The sequence below is a fragment of the Cervus elaphus genome, chromosome 16 (genome assembly GCF_910594005.1).
Source record: "Cervus elaphus chromosome 16, mCerEla1.1, whole genome shotgun sequence".
NCBI lineage: Eukaryota > Metazoa > Chordata > Mammalia > Artiodactyla > Cervidae > Cervus > Cervus elaphus.
The window spans coordinates 35841422-35859547 of NC_057830.1; the positions used below are offsets into that span (position 1 = coordinate 35841422).

An 18126-nucleotide genomic window follows, 5' to 3' on the forward strand; every position below is an offset into this window, starting at 1 on the left:
TCCAGTTTTTTAAGGAATCACACTCTTCTCCACAGTGGCTGTTCTAGTTTGCATTCCCACCAACAGTGTAAGAGGGTTCCCTTTTCTCCACACCCTCTCCAGCATTTATTGCTTGTAGACTTTTGGATAGCAGCCATTCTGACTGGCGTGTAATGGTACCTCATTGAGGTTTTGATTTGCATTTCTCTGATAATGAGTGATGTTGAGCATAGCATCTTTTAATTTCATGGCTGCAGTCATCGTCCACAGTGACTTTGGAGTCCAAGAAAATAAAATTTGTCACTGTTTTGATTTTTTCCCCATCTATTTGCCATAAAATGATGGGACCAGATACCATGATCTTAGTTTTCTGAATGCTGAGTTGAATGAATCCAGGTGTAGGTCTTTTTTTAAAAAAGTTATTCTTGGTGCTCAGTGGGCCATTTCACTGTGAAAGCTTATTCCTTTCTTCACTTCTAGGAAACAATATGTCATTGCTTTCTTTTTTAATTTTTTTCCCTTCCATTCCCTCTGTTCTCCCTTTCTGAAATTCCTATAAAATAGGATGGTAGAATTTCTGGATCCATCCTCCATGGATTCCCCACTTTTTTTCTATGCCAACATGAGGTGTTTTTCATTAAGTAATAAAAATAACTAAATGAAACCTTCCAAGTCCCTTTAAGATTCAGCCTTGCTGTGTGCACAGTAGGTGATGAATAAACACGAGCCCCTTCTTCATTCTCAGCACCTACATCAACAATCACATTATTATCAACAGTAACATTTATTGGTTACTTATTGTGTGAAGGTGGTGAGCAAAGTACTTGACACAGAACCCTATTTAATTCCCAGAAACCTATGAAGTAGGCATAATTATTGTTTCCATCTTACAAATGAGAACACTGAACCATAAAGCAGAGAGGTTGGCAAACTACTGGCAGTGGAATAAACTGACCTCTCTCTGTCTTCTAACTTTTATTATTATTAGCTGCACCATGGGGCTTGTGGGATCTTGGTTCCCTGACCAGTGATCGAAACCAGGCCCTGGCAAAAAAAGCACCAAGTTCTAACCACTGGACTGCCAGGGAATTCCTATCTAACTTTTCTTTTATACTGCCCATCTCTGTTCTTTTGAACTGCATTTTGGGAGAATTTCTCCATTTGATCTTTCAACTTTGTTATTCACCCTTCAGCAATATCTGTTTTGTGATTAGTCCATTGAATTTTTATTTGGAAAACTGAGTTCTTAAATTTCCAAAATCTCCAGTTGATTTTTTTTTAAATATATGAAATATCCTTTCACATTTCTTGTGAACCTATTAATTGCAGTGAATCTGAAGTCTTGTTCTTTAGTATTTGTTAATTCTGCCTATTTAATATTTATTTGGCTGCTTCAGGTCCTAGTTGCATCACTCAGGATCATTGATCTTTGTTGCAGCATGCAGGATCTTTAGTTGTGGCATGCAAATTCCTAGTTCCTGAATGAAGGATCTAATTCTCTGACCAGGGATCAAACCTGGACCCCCTGCATTGGGAGCTCAGAATCTTAGTCACTGGATCACCAGGGAAGTCCCTAATTCTGTTTCCTGATGTTAGGTTTTCTGATAGCGGATTGTGATGGTCCTGTTTCATTATCCTGACTTTATTCAAATGTGTAGTTTTCTAGATATTTGTCCATGTCTTTATTGTGCATTCTTACTTTTATCTGTTTTGTTTACTGAGCCCCCATGTAGTAACTTTGTGGAGGAGTGGAGCGTATTGGTTAGGTGTAGGTGAGGTGGGTGTAGGTAAGGAAGAAGAGGACCTGTCTTGTCTTTTGGGTATGACAATCCTCTTCTCTTTCTGGACTTTAGCTGTTTGGAATAAGACCTTACCTCTGGCCAAAGAGCCTCGTTTGAGGTGAATCTCCCCCACAGCTGGGTGATGAGTGTAGGTGTGAGGATAAGGAAGGGGGAAATTTCATTAGATACTTCAAATGCAGTTTCCAAATTAACAATCCCAAGGAATGGCCCAGGTTCCATTAATGCTGAAATTTTGAAATTGAAGTTCTTTCTTAACATTTCTACTTTTGTGCCAGACTTCTTGTGCATGATTTTAAAACCAGTGTCAATTTGTTCTTTATTATCTGCCTTTGGTGTTGAACTTAGAATGGTCTTCTCTACTCCCTTCCACTCCAAAATGATATTAATAAATATTCATCTATCTATTCTTCTTCTTTTACTATTTTTATGATTTTATATTTTACATTCAAAGGTTTCAGCCATCTGGAATTTATTCTAATGTCAGCCATGACTCAGATCTCTAACTTAATTTTTTTCCCTAATGGTGAGCAAGTTGTACCCACCATGCCTTTGGCCTTTTAAAAAGCAGCTCAACTCCCAGAGCTCCATAAAAGCCTAAGAGTTAAGAATAGAAAAGCTAGGACTGTAACTCAGTCAGATCCTAATCTCTGCTCTATCACCACTCACTCTGGGACTCTGGAAGCACTCTGTTCTCCTTAGGGAGAAAGCTCTGGCCAATGATGTAAGGCCAAGAGGGCTGAGGCAGTGAGGAGGATTTGCAAAGAACCCTCTGGAGGAGGTTAACAGAGGCTGTGTCCCTGCCACCAGGCAGGGCCTTATGAGAAACAGTTGGTCAGCCTTGCAACTGTTGCCAGTGGCCCCAAGCTCTCCTCCTGAACTGTATTCTCTTTCTTTAACCCCTTTGTCCTTTCTTGACTCCAAGCCCAGTTCACGCTGCTCCTCTGTGAAGCTTAGGTGCTCCTTGTTCTGGGCCTCACTGCATTTGGGACTAGTGCAACCTTTGCCACTGTTTGTTGACACGTCAATCAGATAACAAATAAACTAAGTTCCCAGGTTCAAGGGATGCTGCCTGCCATGTACAGGAGACAAGACCCCAAACACCAGAGGACAGAAGATATGGCCTCTCCTGTAATGTTCGCTGGGGCTCCAACTGTTCGTGGCACCGTGGTTGGCCCCATGGAGTGGCTGTGACTCTGATCTGGCCGCCCGAAGCTAAGGAGGCCATTCTATCTGATGAGTGTCAGATCCTGGAGAGAGCAGGAAGAGTCAACTTTCTCTCTTTCCTCGGGGAGCTGATAACTTATGTCTAAGTGTGTAGAGGGAATCTTGGAAGAAACTTCAGGAAAGAAAGAATCAAGCCCAACAAAAGCCTTCAAAGAGAATAAGGGATAAAGGTGAGTTGGAGAATGCTCCTTCGTCTATAAAAAATGTGCACCAGCGGTTCTTGGGTGCTGAATGTGTGTGAGGCTCCAAACTCTTAACACACTGTGTCTCACTTGATCCCTGTGAACCCAGCTGGCATTTTGTTGATGAGGAAGCTGCATTTTGTTGATGAGAGGTGAGATGACTTAACTATGATCACCTCGAGGGGGCCACAACCAGAAATCCAGGTGAGGAGGGGGTTAACTTCAGAGAGGAGAAGGACCCACCCTTGGCTGTTTGTACTTCCTCTTCTTCTCCTTCTGCTTGGAAGTACCTGGTGGGGCTGAACAGAATTTTCAGTCTTGTTCTCTGGGCCTTTGCACTGCAGTTTCCTCCGTCTACGTCGCTCTTCACAGCACTTTTCTCTGGTGAAATTTTAGCCTCCTTGGAGAGGCCAGCTCCCATGTCCTGGCTCCGGTAGGGCCTTTTGCTCCTCCTCCTCCCCTTCCTGGAGCCCCTTCCTGGAGCCCTTCAGGCAGGGTCCAGCCTGACTGTAGTTCATGAAGTATATGTCTCCCCTAGGCCTGCCTCCCTGCAGGCTACCCTCACTGAGGACAGACTAACTCTTTTTGGTCTTTCCAGGGCCCAATATAGGGCCTGGCGCATATGCTTGTTGAATAAGTACAGGCAGAAAACCAACATTTTTTTGAGCCATGTCAATGCATCGGTTTCAGAGCTTGTTCCTTTTTATCCCTCTAAATCCTCCCCTGAAGATTATGTGAAACTTAGCTGAGAACCACAAAAATGCTCATTCCTTTGACTTGTCTTTTGCACTATTTCCTTGGGAACTATCCTTTTTTTAAATTTCCTCTAAAAGATATTTTACACTTTGAGAATTAACAAAGAGAAAATTTCTTAAAATATACATATATTACAAAATTTATCAGCGCACCCCTTTCCAAATGCACAGTTCAGTAGTGTTCAGTATGTTCACAATGTTGTGAATATGTAAGGTGAACTTTTCCATTTTGCAAAACTGAAACTCTATACCCATTAAACAATTGCCCATTCCCTACTCCTCTCAGCCCCTGGAAACAACCATTACACGTGTCTCTATTAATTTGACTACTCTGGATACCTCATGTAAGTGAAGTCATACCGTATTTGTGTTTTTGTGACTGGCTTAATTCACTTAGCGTGGTGTCTTCGAGGATCCCTCATGTCATGTCATAGCATATGTCAGAGTTTCCTTCATATTAAAGACTGAATAATATTCCATTCAGATGTACCTTTTAGTTTGTTTCTTTTTATTTAATTTTCAACTTTTCTATTGCTTTTCAGTCTCAGATTTTGCTATTACTTTCTAGTTTTACTGCATTGTGATTAGAGAATGTTATCTGTATTCATCCTACTTTGAAATGTACTGAGATTTTGTTCTTTTGTTTTCCTCAGCCTGTCATGTGGTCATTTGTCAACAGGCACTAACAAGAGTATATTCTAGGTTTTCAGGGTACGGAGTTTGATATCTTTTAATTTGATCTGCCTCACTAAGTTAACAAATCAAGTCCTCCATATCCTTCCTTATTGTGTGATTTATTGATCATGGACTAAGAGAGGTAAGTGAGAATTTTCTACTATTACTATATTTCTGTCCATGTCTCCACATACTTCCTTGTTTTTTGCATTATAAATTCTGATACTTTATTTTTGGTGCATAAATATTTATGACAGATCTTCACTGTGGCTCTCAGCCTTTATCATTACAACATTTTCTCCTGTGGCTTGTCTTCTGATTTTCTGTGAACTCAGCTGTGTCTGATATTAATATCATAATCCTTTTTTGTTGTTGTTGTTACCTGTATTTGCATGTATGATATTTGTTCTGTTTTCTATTTTTTCCTTCTCTGCCACTTTCAATCTGTTTGAGGAGCACTATTTTAGATGTGTCTCTTACACATGGCACTAGTTAGGTTTTATTTTGTGATTTCATGAGCTGTTTCTAAAGAGTGAAGTGATCAGGTCAAAGTTAAAGAAAGCTTTTAAAGCTCTTGACCCTCATGGCCAAATAATTTTTTCACTGGTTGGACTGCTCTGTCCTATTACCAGCATTTAGAAGCAAGCCATCTCCCCACCATTGTCAGCATGACTATTACACTGCTGCTTAAATATTTAATAGGTGAAAATGGGACCTCATTGTTCTTTCATGCTTTTCTTGGCCTCATCTAATTCTATTTTAAGTAAATAAAGATGGAAGAAAAAAAGAAGTTAAAATGAAACATTCCATTTCAGATATCTTCAGTGAGGTTAAAATGGGTGGTGGTGTTTCTTACTCCAGATTTCCATGACATTGGACCAATCTTTCCACAGGCTCCTCAGCTCAGGCCTTGGATCTCTGCAGGAGAAACTGTCCAGGTTTCTTTCTCATAGCCCTATACCATGCTTTCTTCCCTCTGAAGTGAATAGGCAAAGTAACAGAATAGGAAGATATTGGGTCTGAAGCTAGATTGAATCGATTTAAATCTCAGCTCCATCTCTGCTGCTTACTAGCTGCCTGTTTTCTGGCAGTTACTCAACCTCTCTGTACCTTGGTTTCCTGAGGTAACAATTCTCAAGGGTAACAATGACTGTAATAGTAAATATAGTAACACCTGTTGGGGTTGTTGTGCAGAATAGTTAATTTATGCAAAACACCCAGACAGGATTGCTGTTGGCTCTTCCTCTGGGAAACACACGGTTTCCACTACAAGTATGGTGGTTTTGGTGGAAGCATGTCCTTTTTCCAAGACCCTGCTCTCTTAGCCATTGCATTTAGTCTTAGGCCAGGGGCAGGCTCCTCACAAGAACAGAGCCAATCACAGTCCTTTCCTGGGAACTGAAGCTGGGACACGAGAAGAGAAGCCTTTGCTGCCTTTCTGATAGGGAAGCTCCCACGGTGTGAGACCCAGGCTTCTGGCAGCCGTGTTTCCAGACTGTGAAGGGAGCCCGGCTTTGACAGCCAGGCTAACTGACCAGTGGAGAAAAGTTGACATCAGAAATGAAAAGAGACAGACATTACTGGAACCCTTGGTTTTGGCTGTCTCCAAAGGCACCTTATGGGCCAATAAATACCCATTTTCTCTAAGATTGCCCTCATTGAATTTCTGTCACTTGCAATCAAGAGTCTGAGTACATTTCCTAAGGCACCTTAGGACAGTACAGATCATGGGGTCTCCTGTCTGTCAACCTCTCTGAAAAGCCCTCCCTAAGACACACACACACACACACACACACACACACACACACACACACATTCGCGCACACGCACTCACGGCAACTCCCAGCCTCTAGACATGAACTGGTGTTCTTTCTCCGCCTACACTGCCCACACAGACCTTAGCTCCTCCACACACACCAGAGACCACTGTGCTCATGCCTGGCCTACGGAACTGCACTTGCTAAACAGGATGTTATCCCGGAAATCTGTGCCCTTCTCTATACGCCCCTTGTTCTTTTTTTTCACTGCCCTATTCAGTAACTTCGCAAATATCTAATGAGCACCTGCCAAGAACCATGTCAGGCCTGGGGCCCCAGAAAGGCAGCAGACAGTTCCTGCTGTCAAGGAGCTGCAGGCCACGGGGGCCATCAGGCTGTCAGAAGACAGCTCCAAGAGAGACGGCGGGGCGGGTGTGGAGCAGATGTTTCTGCCAAGTGCCGTGGGAGCTCAGAGGGGGCTCTGTCACTGGCTGCCAAGGATTGACTGCTGAGACTCTGCTCTATCTGCCTCCAGCTTCTCCCCACCCCAGCCCACCCTGCCACTGCTACCAGAATGTCTCCCCCAACAGCTCAGTTCAGACTGCCTCTGCCCCCTTCCCAGGCCTGAGCCCACAAGCCTTAGCCTGGCAAGACCCTAATCCAGATATTACCCCAACCTACTTTCTCAGCCATGTTGTTCCCTGGTCCTCATTCAGGAAACCCACCCATGGCGGGCCACTCACCTCCATCACATGTGTCTGTGTTGCCCACCTCGGTGTCTCTGCTCAGCCTGCTCCCTCTGTCTCCCATCCCTGCAAGTCCGAGTTGTACACACCTTCCAAGGTGAGGGATGGCAAATGTGTGCCATGTGCCTGCTCCGATCATCTGGCTGTGTCGCCGTGTTGAGATGGATTCTGTGGACATACCTGTTTTCAGTGAAAGAGGAAGGGATCAGGGACTTCCCTGGTGGTCCATTGGCTAAGACTCCAAACTCCCAATGCAGGGGGTCTGGGTTCGATCCCTGGTCAGGGAACTAGATCCCACATGCCACAGCTAAGACCTGGCACAGTCAAATAAATAATTTTTTTTTTTAAAGAAAGAGTAAGGAATCAGTCAGCAAAATCAGCCATGGGCACCAAATTGGGGGCGTGCTGGGGCTGTGGATCAGGGAGAGGTGGAGGGTTGGAGGGAGTGGGTGGTGATGAACAGCACTCTTGGGGTGCAGGCGCATTATGGTCCAGGTTGAGGTCTTATGGATTGCCCCATCCCCATGAAGACTCCCTTGCTCCTTCAAGTGAAATTAACCTCTTTCTCTTCTGAATTGTTATAGCCTTCTCTCTGTGTCTCAGTGAGAGCATAGATTGCCTACCTTTTTATGGTACCTCTGCTTTTTTTTTCTATTTGAGAGGACAGATGGTACCCTATGGAGTATGGTACAAGGGAGAAATTCAAAACACATTAACCAAACGGATGGAAACCCGGTTGGTTCCACATGATGGAACCGTGTGAAATGCTAAGATAGATATACAAAGAGCCGCAAGGGGCCTGTCCCGAGGGGCCGACCTTCCCCATAGCCCGGGCAGACCTGAGGATTGTTACAGTTCCGTTCTGACTCCTGAACCAATGTCCGGCACTGCTGCTTCTGCCTGACCTCCTATCTTCCTGGGCATCTGTGACCACTGCGGTCTGAGCTCCCAGCTTCTCTAATTCATCCCTTGACTCAGTAAACCAGGGTTGATGCCTCCTCGGCATCCTTCTCCTCCCGTGCTCACCGTTACGGGCCCAGGGACGATGTCCTGCCTTCAGTCTTATCATGGGCCGGGAAAGAATGGGGCAGAGGTGGTGGAAGGATGGAGATCTGAGTCACAGGATTCAAGGAGAAGTGATATGGGCCCTAAGATAGGAGCAGAAAGGGTGCTGAGGAGGGATAATAGCGGCTTCTGGGGTGGGGTGGAGTAGGGGTGGAAGTTTTTGACACACTCATACTCACCAAATTTCCTCTTCCTCCACGCTCTGCAGCACGTCATGGCTGGGTTGCCTGATTGTCACTGCAAGCTCTGTGCCCCCCAGTTCCCAGGGGGCCTGTAAAGATGGAGTGAGGAAACATTTAAACAGCCTCAGAGCCTCCTACCTCTCCCTGTCCCACACAAACACTCAGGCCTCAGGAGCCCAGCCCTAATGACCACTCCAGGCCTAAGAGCTTCCAGCCACTCCTGGACTCTCTTGAATCTCCTTAGCTGCTGTTCACACCTGGGATTCTGGACCCAGGTAACCATCTGGGCTCCTGAGCCACATGGGGGCCTGTCCCCAAATTATTCTCGGGGCTCCAGGATGACTAGCAGATTCACTCGGGCTGCCCTATCCCTCTGGTGCCACCCCAGGCACCTCCCTCACCCTTTGACCCACTCCCCTCCCTGCTTCCCGCTCCACACACGTTTCAGCTGGAGACCCAGCTGCAGAGCCATGCAGCCCTGTTGGCAGGAGATGTGCTGGCTTGAGAGCTGCCTGGAGGGGAACGTGGCAGATCACATTTCTTCAGCTCGTGCCAAATATTCAGACGCAGCTTTTCAGACAGACACAAATTGCTCATCCAATAAACACAGAAGGGCTAATCCCAAGACATTTATCAGAGTGGGGAAAGATGAGAGAAAAGGGAGACACCAGAGGCCTTTGAGAGCTGGCCTGGTGTGGCTGGCCTGAGGGGAGGTGCAGGCACTCCCAGGGTTTTCTCCTTAGAGGACCTGAAACCCAGCACCAGGGCATTTGGGTTTGCTTTCACTATGACACATAAAGCCAGCACTGGTGTGTACACTTCCCAGAACAGAGTGGCGGGAACGAACGCAGACCAGGGTGCCTCCGTGGGCAGTCGGCCCCCATCTCCAGTTGTCAGGGGTCATGGGGATTAGCCGTCTGCAGGGACTCTGTCACTTCTCAACCATGCACTTATAGTAAGCCCTCAAGGCGTGCTGTGATTCTAGGCAAAGTTGTCAGGAGAGGACACTCCTGGACTGGAATTTCTTACTTCTGGCTGACAGGCGTGAGAGCACAGCTGCTGAGAAACAGGTTGATGGACTTGGCCGATCACAATGGCAGTGGACTGGAGACACACGGGGCCTCCGTCAGTACCAGCGGGCTAGCCAAGCCCTTGAGGTCCTTTGCTCACCCCTTTCTGTGTTCCTCTTTAGGGATTCTGCCCAGAAATGAAAGCAAGCAGGCCGTCCTCTGACGCCCCGTCTTGGAACTCAGGGAGGGGAGGTCCCGGTGAAGTCTCTAGAGACAGCCTGGGTCCTCCCAGGACCTGTGCCATGCCACTGGGACTCTGGTGTGTGCCCAGGGAGAGGTGGGCATGTGCCCCCTGGAGGGAGGAGGCACCAACTAGATCGGAGTGAGGGCGCGGGAATAATTGCCAGCATTTATATAGTTGGGCACTGTTCTTACTTTTCGCCCAACACCATGGCACAGTAGATGTGCTATTATTGATACCATTTTTCTGGTGAGGCACTAAGTGAGGAACTGGGTCTTGTCTAAGCTGACCCAGTTCGTGAATGAGAGGCTTTAGAATCTGTGCTTTTAACTCACCATACTGCCTACAGGCCCAGGTGATTTTCAGAAATCAGCTTCAGAAACACCAGTTGTGTGGGAGTACTTAGGAGAGTAGGGTTTGGAGGCTGGAGCCCCCAGACCTGGGATGGTGCCTCTAAGGCCCAGTGTTAATGCAGGTTTCCGAGAACCTGGGGAGTCTATAATTAGGCTGATTAACCCTCTTAGTTTTCCAAGAACTGAGAGGGATCTTGGGATGTTGATTTTCACTTTTAAAACTGGAATAGCGGTTCAGTGCTAAAGAATCCACCTACCAAAGCAGGAGACCTGGGTCGGGAAGATCCCCTGGAGGAGAATATGGCAACCCACTCCAGTATTCTTGCCGGGAGAATCCCATAGACAGAGGAGCCCGGCGGGCTATAATCCATGGGGTCACAAAGAGTCAGACATGACTTAGCAACAGAATTTCATGTTCATGGGCAAGTAGGGGTAAGTTGACCATCCTGCCTGTAACACAAGGGCTGGTCTTGGATTGCTGTCAACAACTTCAGGTCCAACCTGCAGGCTACCTTCCCCTCACATTCCCAGGCTAGGGAATAACAGAGTGGCGTGCTGACTGGGAAGAGGAGCAGAATAACCACCAGCTAGCAGCAGCTCTTCCCAAATGCTTAGGAGGTACTATGTGCTTAGTCACTCAGTCGTGTCCGACTCTGAGACCCCACGGACTATAACCCACCAGGCTCCTCTGTCCATGTGGATTCTCAGGCAAGAATTCTGGAGTGGGTTGCCATGCCCTCCTCCAGGGGATCTTCCCAACCCAGGGATAAAACCTAGGTCTCTTGAATTGCAGGCAGCTTCTTTAACCATCTGAGCCACCAGGTAAGCCCAAACTTAGGAAGTTCGGACTGTAATGACAGGCAGCAATAAAGCAGGGACACCTCAGCCGTCAGAGCTTAGTGGGAACAGGTGTCCTCTGGCAAGGCCAGTCTTACACAATTAGGAAGACTGGGAAATTCCCAGGGGAGGGCTGGCAGGCAGCCCAGGTGGCTCCCAAGGAAGCTCAGGCAAGGCCCCGCCCACCCGGCCTGCCAGGAGCAAGTTTCTATTCTGGTTCCTGAAACTTCATTCCTGCCGGGAATGGCCTCTCCTCTACGCACCTGCCCAGTGACCCACATTGACCTGTGTGCCTAGGCTAAGCATCCCTTACCCTTCTCCCTCTCTAGTTTTGTCCCTGCTTGGTACCTGACCTATTTGTCAGTCTCTTTGATTGTAAAGTCTGAACTTCACTCGTGCAATACCTGCAAGATTCCAAGAGAAGGAGAAAGGCACAGAATCCATGGGTAGAAATGCTGCTGGGTCTCGGGAGGGACAAGAATGGGGCAAGAAACCTCAGGAATGTAGGCAGTGCTCGCTTTTCACTTCTGGGCCCACTTCTCTTTGTGGTCTGTAAAATAGAAGACATTGCAAGAGTTCATCCAGCTGCTCAAAATAAATTTGTTTCCTGCCCAAATGAAGTCAATCCAAGACACTGAGAAAACTTCCAAGTGAGATTGCGCAATCCCTGTCAGAGGTTTTTGGAGGACGAGTGCAATAGGAAGAAGTTTGGAACATTGGTCATGTGCAAATGATTTCCCAGTTTTGAAAAAGGAGGGGTGGTGGTCGGTTTCTGTTACTTCAAACAGATCTAAGGGGGGAAAGGGAGGGGGGATTTGCCAGTTCCCATTACTGATGAGTCCGGGGCAGTCTGATATGGCCATAGCGGGCACCCTCCTACCTCCTTTTCGGCTTCTCAGGCAGGCTCTTTCCATGTGGTAGTTTTAGGGGGTTGAATAGTATACCCCCCAAATTCATGTCTACCCAAAACCTCAGAAAATATATTTTTTTAATAAATAATTTTATTGATTCATTTATTCTTGGCTGTGCTGGGTCTTTAACAAAGAGTGGCTGTGTGGGCTTTTCTCTAGTTGTGCTGAGTCAGGGTTACACTCTAGTTGCAGTGTGCAGACTTCTCACAGAGATGGATTTTCCTATGGAGAATGAGCTTTAGGTATGTGGGCTTCAGTAACTGCGGCACACAGGCTGAGTTGCTCTAAGGCATGTGGAACTTTCCCAGATCAGGGATCGAACTTGTGTCTCCTGCATTGGCAGGCGAATTCTTTATCATTGAGCCACCCAGGAAACACTCAGAAAAGATCTTTTTTTAGAAATAGGGTCTTTACATATTCAATTGGTTAAGGCAAGATGAGGTCATACTGGATTAAGGTTGGGCCCCTTTTTCTAGTGATTGGTGCCCTAATCAGAAGAGAATACATCTGCAGAAGAGAGAGATACACACAGAGAAGGCCATGTGGTAACAGAGGCAGAGTGGAGGGACGCAACTAGAAGCCAAGGAAGGTCAAGGTTGCTGGAAGCCACTGAAGGCAAATGAGGCAAGGAGATATATTCCCTAGAGCTTCTGAAAATGCTAGGGAAACATCCTGTGTTTGGACTGCTAGCTTTCAGAACTGTGAGAGAGGAAATTTCTATTGTTTTCAGTTGCCAAGCATGTGGCAATTTGTCACAGGAGTCCTAGAAAACTAATACCCTTGACAACTCTGGGTTGGCCACCCTAGAGGAAAAGAAGAGGCTTTTTCTCAACATTTATCAAAATTCTGGAGAGGAGGGGACCTTTGCTTCCTGAACAGATCACTGCGACTGGAGGGAAGCAGCACTCTGTTTGGGCTGATATGAACTCCACATTCACTGAGGGGACTGCAGTGAGGTTGATTATCCCAGCCAAGTGGGGAAGGGTGGACATCTTTTATCAGCATGAGGAATGAATACAGGGGAGACAAAATTAACACCTGTCCATTACAGGGAGGAAAAGTTCATTCTGCAAATTATGCTCTCATCTTAGATTTTTTTAAAAATAATTTTATTTATTTGACTATGCTGGGCCTTTGTTGCTGCATGGGCTTTTTCTCTAATTGTGGTGAGTGGGGTCTCCTCTCCAGTTGTGGAGCTTGGGTTCTCATTTTGGCGGTTTCCCTTGTTGCAGAGAACCAGCTCTGGGGCACAAGGGCTTCAGTAGTTGAGTTGTGGCGTGTGGGCTCAGTAGTTGTGGCTTCCAGGCTTTAGGGCAGCAGGGTCAGCACGTGGGCTCAGTAGTTGCGGCTCCCAGGCTTTACGGCAGCAGGGTCAGTGGCTGCGGTGCACGGGCTTAGTTGCTCCACACATGTGGGATCTTCCTGGACCAGGGATTGAACTTGTGTCTCCTGCATTGCCAGGCAGATTCTTTACCACTGAGCCACCAGAGAAGCCTAGGTGATAGTACAATTAAGAGGAAAAGTAACCTGCTAAATCACTGGAGTGAACCTATGTCATTACATCTGTTCATTCAACATGCAAACCCCTATCTTATTTTGGAGGAATTTTCTAACAATACCATTACAGTATCGTGCTTAGTCGCTCAGTCATGTCTGACTCTTTGCGACCCCACGGACTGTAGTCCACCAGGCTACTCTGTTCATGGGGATTCTCCAGGCAACAATACTGGAGTGGGTTGCCGTGCCCTCCTCCAGGGGATCTCCCCAAACCAGGGATCAAACCCGGGTCTCCCACATTGCAAGCAGATTCTTTACTGTCTCAGCCACCAGGGAAGCTGCCCTGGCTCCCATAGAAGCAGAAAGGGAAAGACTTTCCTTTTTACTTCCTCGCAGCCAGGGGTCAGTCATGTGAATTAGGCTCAGCCATTCCCACCAGGGACTTTTAATTTTTAGGAGGTGAATTTAAGAGGTGATGTAGTGTAGGAAGTAGTCATGACAACAGCAGCAGCAGCTGGACCCATCCTGAAGTGGTGACGCTCAGTGTTTACCAGCAGTAATGGCCACGGCAGAGCAGTGGTGTCATTGACTGTCTATGCAGTCAAAAACACTGATTGGTACAAAGACTGTATTTAAAAAGTTCCAAGTCAACTTGTAGGGGGTGTTTCCACTGTTCCAGGGTTCTGTCTTCAGCTCTGTCTCTAACATGGACATCAAAAAGTGAAAGTTGTATTAGAAGCACTGGTAAAAGTGTGGTATATGGAACTATGGGGGTGAGTGATAGTCCTGCTCTCTTTTGCTCCTGAGACCCCAGCTAGAATGTTGAATTCAGACCCAGGTGCTGCTCTTTTATGGAGGAAAGTGACAGGCTAGAGTCTGGTTAAAGAAGAATGATCAGGATGGGGAAGGAACTCAACCATGAAGCATGAAGAACAGTAGAAATGACAGATATGAGTCAGCCTAGAGAGGAACTGACTTTATGTCAGGAGAAGGCATATGTCTGACCTTTTAAATCTTTTTTCACTTTCTATTAAGTGAAAGAAGATTCAGTTTATTCTCTGTGGCTCCATGGAACATAGCTGGCATCACTGCTATTAGTGAGTTTCAGCTTCACATGAGAAGGGTTTAGTTGTTGGGTCTGTGATATCCACAGTGGAACAGGCTGGCTCATAATATAATGGGCTCCCTGACACTGGAGGTGTGCACACAAAACTGGGTGAACTCTCAAAAGTGTATTGTGTGAGAAAATCCTATTGTGTGGATGAAAGAAGAGCTGGTGTCCTTCCAGTTTCTCTCCAGTTCTGAAATCTGACCAGGTCCATAGGCCACGTTGGGAAGGGCAGGAAGCTGGAGGTAGGAAGATCAGGGGAAATGTAAATTGTGAGTTGTTATCTAAAAAAAAAAAAAAAAGGAATGGAGGATTGCATTATTCCCAGTCCTTCACCACTCCCTGTATTTCTCTAGAGATAGAATACATTTTCCTGTCCTGCTAATGTTGGGTTGGCCAAGTGATTAGTTTTGGCTCACAGTGTGAGTAGAAATGACCATTCCAAGCATAGTTTCAAAGGGGCATTGGATTTTTTCACTCACTCATCTTGTGCTTTTGCCATTACCATGTGAAAAAACATGCCCTTGGTAGGTAACACAGAAAAGAGACTCATGGAGTAGACTCACCTAGCCAACCAACAGATCTGCAGCCTTAAGCAGTGCTGCCCTAACCAACCCATGGATACGTGAGAGAGAAGTACATGCTTTACTGTTGTGAAAAGGGAAAGTGAAAGCTGTTCAGTCGTGTCCAACTCTTTGCAACACCATGGACTGTCCATGGAATGCTCCAGGCCAGAATACTGGAGTGGGTAGCCGTTCCCTTCTCCAGGGGATCTTCCCAACCCAGGGATCGAACCCAGGTCTCCCACGTTGCAGGTGGATTCTTTACCAGCTGAGCCACCTATAGCACTTAGATTTGTTGGTTATTCGCTATGTAGCATTATTATGGCATTGAGACAGATAGGATATTCCAACAGCCCTTCAGATACAGCATGGAGAGCAGTTCCCAGGCTTCTGCTGGCCTTTCCAGAGTATGACAAAGTAGCACTGGAGGAAAGAACTCACCCCAACAGACTGTGGGCACGTTCTTTTCTGGGAATAGATACTGCTGGGAATGGATGGCCAAGGTCACTTCATGGGGCACAGACCCAGCACCAGGGGCACTCTGGGTTTGGGGGAAAGAATTCGAGGAGGAAGCCAACCTCACTTCAGGTCATGGGGAGAGACCCAGCTGGGCACTCAAAACAAGTGTGGATGGGAGTACCATCCCGAGAAACAGTTTATTTATGTTATAATGACACAAATTCTTTACCACATCTCTCATCAGGAGGTGAAGTCTACTTCCCCTCCTCTTGACTCTGGGCTGGCTCTGTGACTTGTTCTGACCAACAGAATGTAGTGCACGTGTCACTGAATAACTTCCAATACTTGGCCTTAACAGATCTTCCACTCCCTCCTATGTATTTGGGAAATTCCTTCTTAGGGTCTAGCTACCATGCTGTAAGGAAGCTCAAGCAGTCATGTGGAAAACTGAAACTTTTGGCTAACAGTTTCAACTAAACTCCCAGACAGCAACCAGCACCAACTTTTAGCCATGTGAATGAGGCCATACACCAGCCAACACAGTATGAAGCAGAAAACCACCTAGTTTTTCTTTTTTTTTTTAATTTTTAATTTTTTCCATTTATTTTTATTAGTTGGAGGCTAATTACTTTACACCTAGTTTTTCTAAGAAATCTCAATCCCAAACTGCAAAAACAGTTTACTCAAAGTAAACTAAAACCTAGAGGCAGGATTCATTCTAGGACACTCCCAGTAGTGTTTGGTTTCAAGGTCAAGGACATGACTGTGTAACTCTTGACAGTAAAATCTCATAAAGATTTCAAGCAGTGCCTTACGGAGTTCTCACCTAGATGACAGTGCTTCTAAGAATCTTAAGAAGTTGTCCGACAGTATCCTGACTCACAAGAGGAGGGAGGAACTTGTGTTGAGACTTGGGGATGTAGTTTTTGTCGAATGGAGTGAAACTCAATAAGGTTCGTGGGAAATACACAAAATTTTTGTTTATTTTCTCCTCACCTAACAGAATTGTACCAGCATAAGTACCACTAGCTTGGACTAAAATAGACAAAGACAGTTCAAAATGAAATGAGGGCACTGGGCACCCACCGAAGCAGCCTGAACAAACTACTCTGCTGCAAACCGAGGGAAAGCAGGAATGACCCAGAGGATGGAGCCAAGAACCCAGAGGGTGAAAAACCACAGAGCACCACATTCCCAGACTCTGGAGCAGGGGGGAATTGTGACATTTGCACCATGGAATCCTAGATTTCCTAAAGCCTTAAGGACTGCTATGTTTATTACCCCCTCTTAAGTAGGAGTTTCTATTATGATTTTCCTGTCCCTGCCTTCCCGTTATATGTTGGATATGAGGGAAAAAGATAACTTACAGAAAAGTTGCAAGTTTAGTGCAAATGCTGTTTTGAACAATTTGAGAGTAAATTTCTGACACAATGCCACATTACCCTGAAATCTTATGTGCATATTTCCAACATAAGTTGTTGTTGTTCAGTTGCTCTTTGCAACCCCATGGACTATAGCACACCAGGCTTCCCTGTCCATTATCTCCAACATAACTGCTGCTGCTGCTGCTAAGCCGCCTCAGTCGTGTCCGACTCTGTGCGACCCCATAGACGGCAGCCTACCAGGCTCCTCTGTCCCTGGGATTCTCCAAGAGAATACAGGAGTGGGTTGCCATTTCCTTCTCCAATACATGAGTGCATGCTAAGTCACTTCAGTCGTGTCCAACTCTGTGCGACCCTATGGACAGCAGCCCATCAGGTTCCTCTGTCCACGGGATTCTCTAGGCAAGAATACTGGAGTGGGTTGCCATTTCCTTCTCCATTGTTAAGGTCAGGTGTCCGGAACCCCCGCCTCTCTCCAAAATCCCGCCCCAAACCGCATTTTATTTTAGATTAGGTTGGGACTAGATGAAGCGGTAAAGACATAACTACAATAATCAAAATCAAGAAATTAATATTATGTATTACTATTATCTTACCTTTAGTCCTCAGTCAAGTTTCACTCGTTGTCCCCAAAATATTCTTTATGGCAGAAGGAGCCACTTCAGAATCATGGTAATGCATTTGGTTTCCATTTCTCTTTAGTTTCCTTCAATGGGGAACAGTTCTGCATCTTTCCTTGACGATCATGACCTCGACAATTTTTTTAGGATTTTAGCATGGTTATTTCGTAGAATGTTTCATAATTTGGATTTCTCTGTTTCCCATCGAAATTACAAGTGTTTTGTAGGAGAGGTACTCTGAAGTTCTGTAAATATATCATTAAAGTTTCTTTATCCTAATAAAGCTTAAAAGCTTCTGCACAGCAAAGGAAACTATAAACAAGATGAACAGACAACTCACAGAATGGGAGAAAATATTTGCAAGTGAAGCAACTGACAAGGGATTAATCTCAAAAAATATGTAAGCAGCTCATGTAACTCTATGCCAGAAAAACAAACAACCCAATCAAAGAATGAGCAGATCTAAATAGACTTTTCTCCAAAGACATACAGATGGCCAAAAAGCACATGAAAAGATGCTCAATATCACTAATTGTCAGAGAAATGCAAATCAAAACTACAATAAGGTATCAGCCCATACCAGTCAGAATGGCCATCATTAAAAAGTCTACAAACAGGAAATGCTGGAGAAGATATGGAGAAAGGGGAATCCTCCTATACCGCTGGTGGGGATGTAAACTTGTACAACCACTATGGAGAACAGTATGGAGGTTCCTTAAAAAACTAAAAGTAGAACCGCCATATGATCCAACAATCCCACTCCTGGGCATATATTCTG

General features: G+C 45.7%; 2 long non-coding RNA genes across 3 annotated transcripts; one reads left to right on the plus strand and one right to left on the minus strand.

Annotated features, from left to right (window-relative positions):
• Positions 1-411: 411 nt before the first annotated feature.
• LOC122709952 lies at positions 412-18126 on the minus strand. 2 transcript variants are annotated; one of them, XR_006345782.1, is made up of 6 exons: positions 17325-18126; positions 11213-11358; positions 8365-8456; positions 8147-8268; positions 7118-7300; positions 412-3151 (listed from the first exon to the last, which is right to left on the minus strand). It is a non-coding gene; the product is annotated as an uncharacterized LOC122709952 (long non-coding RNA). The 2 variants fall into 2 exon arrangements; XR_006345783.1 differs by lacking the exons at positions 412-3151; positions 8147-8268 and having other exon boundaries at positions 6947-7300.
• LOC122709954 lies at positions 3127-16655 on the plus strand. The gene is made up of 3 exons (XR_006345784.1): positions 3127-3391; positions 4645-4759; positions 16350-16655. It is a non-coding gene; the product is annotated as an uncharacterized LOC122709954 (long non-coding RNA).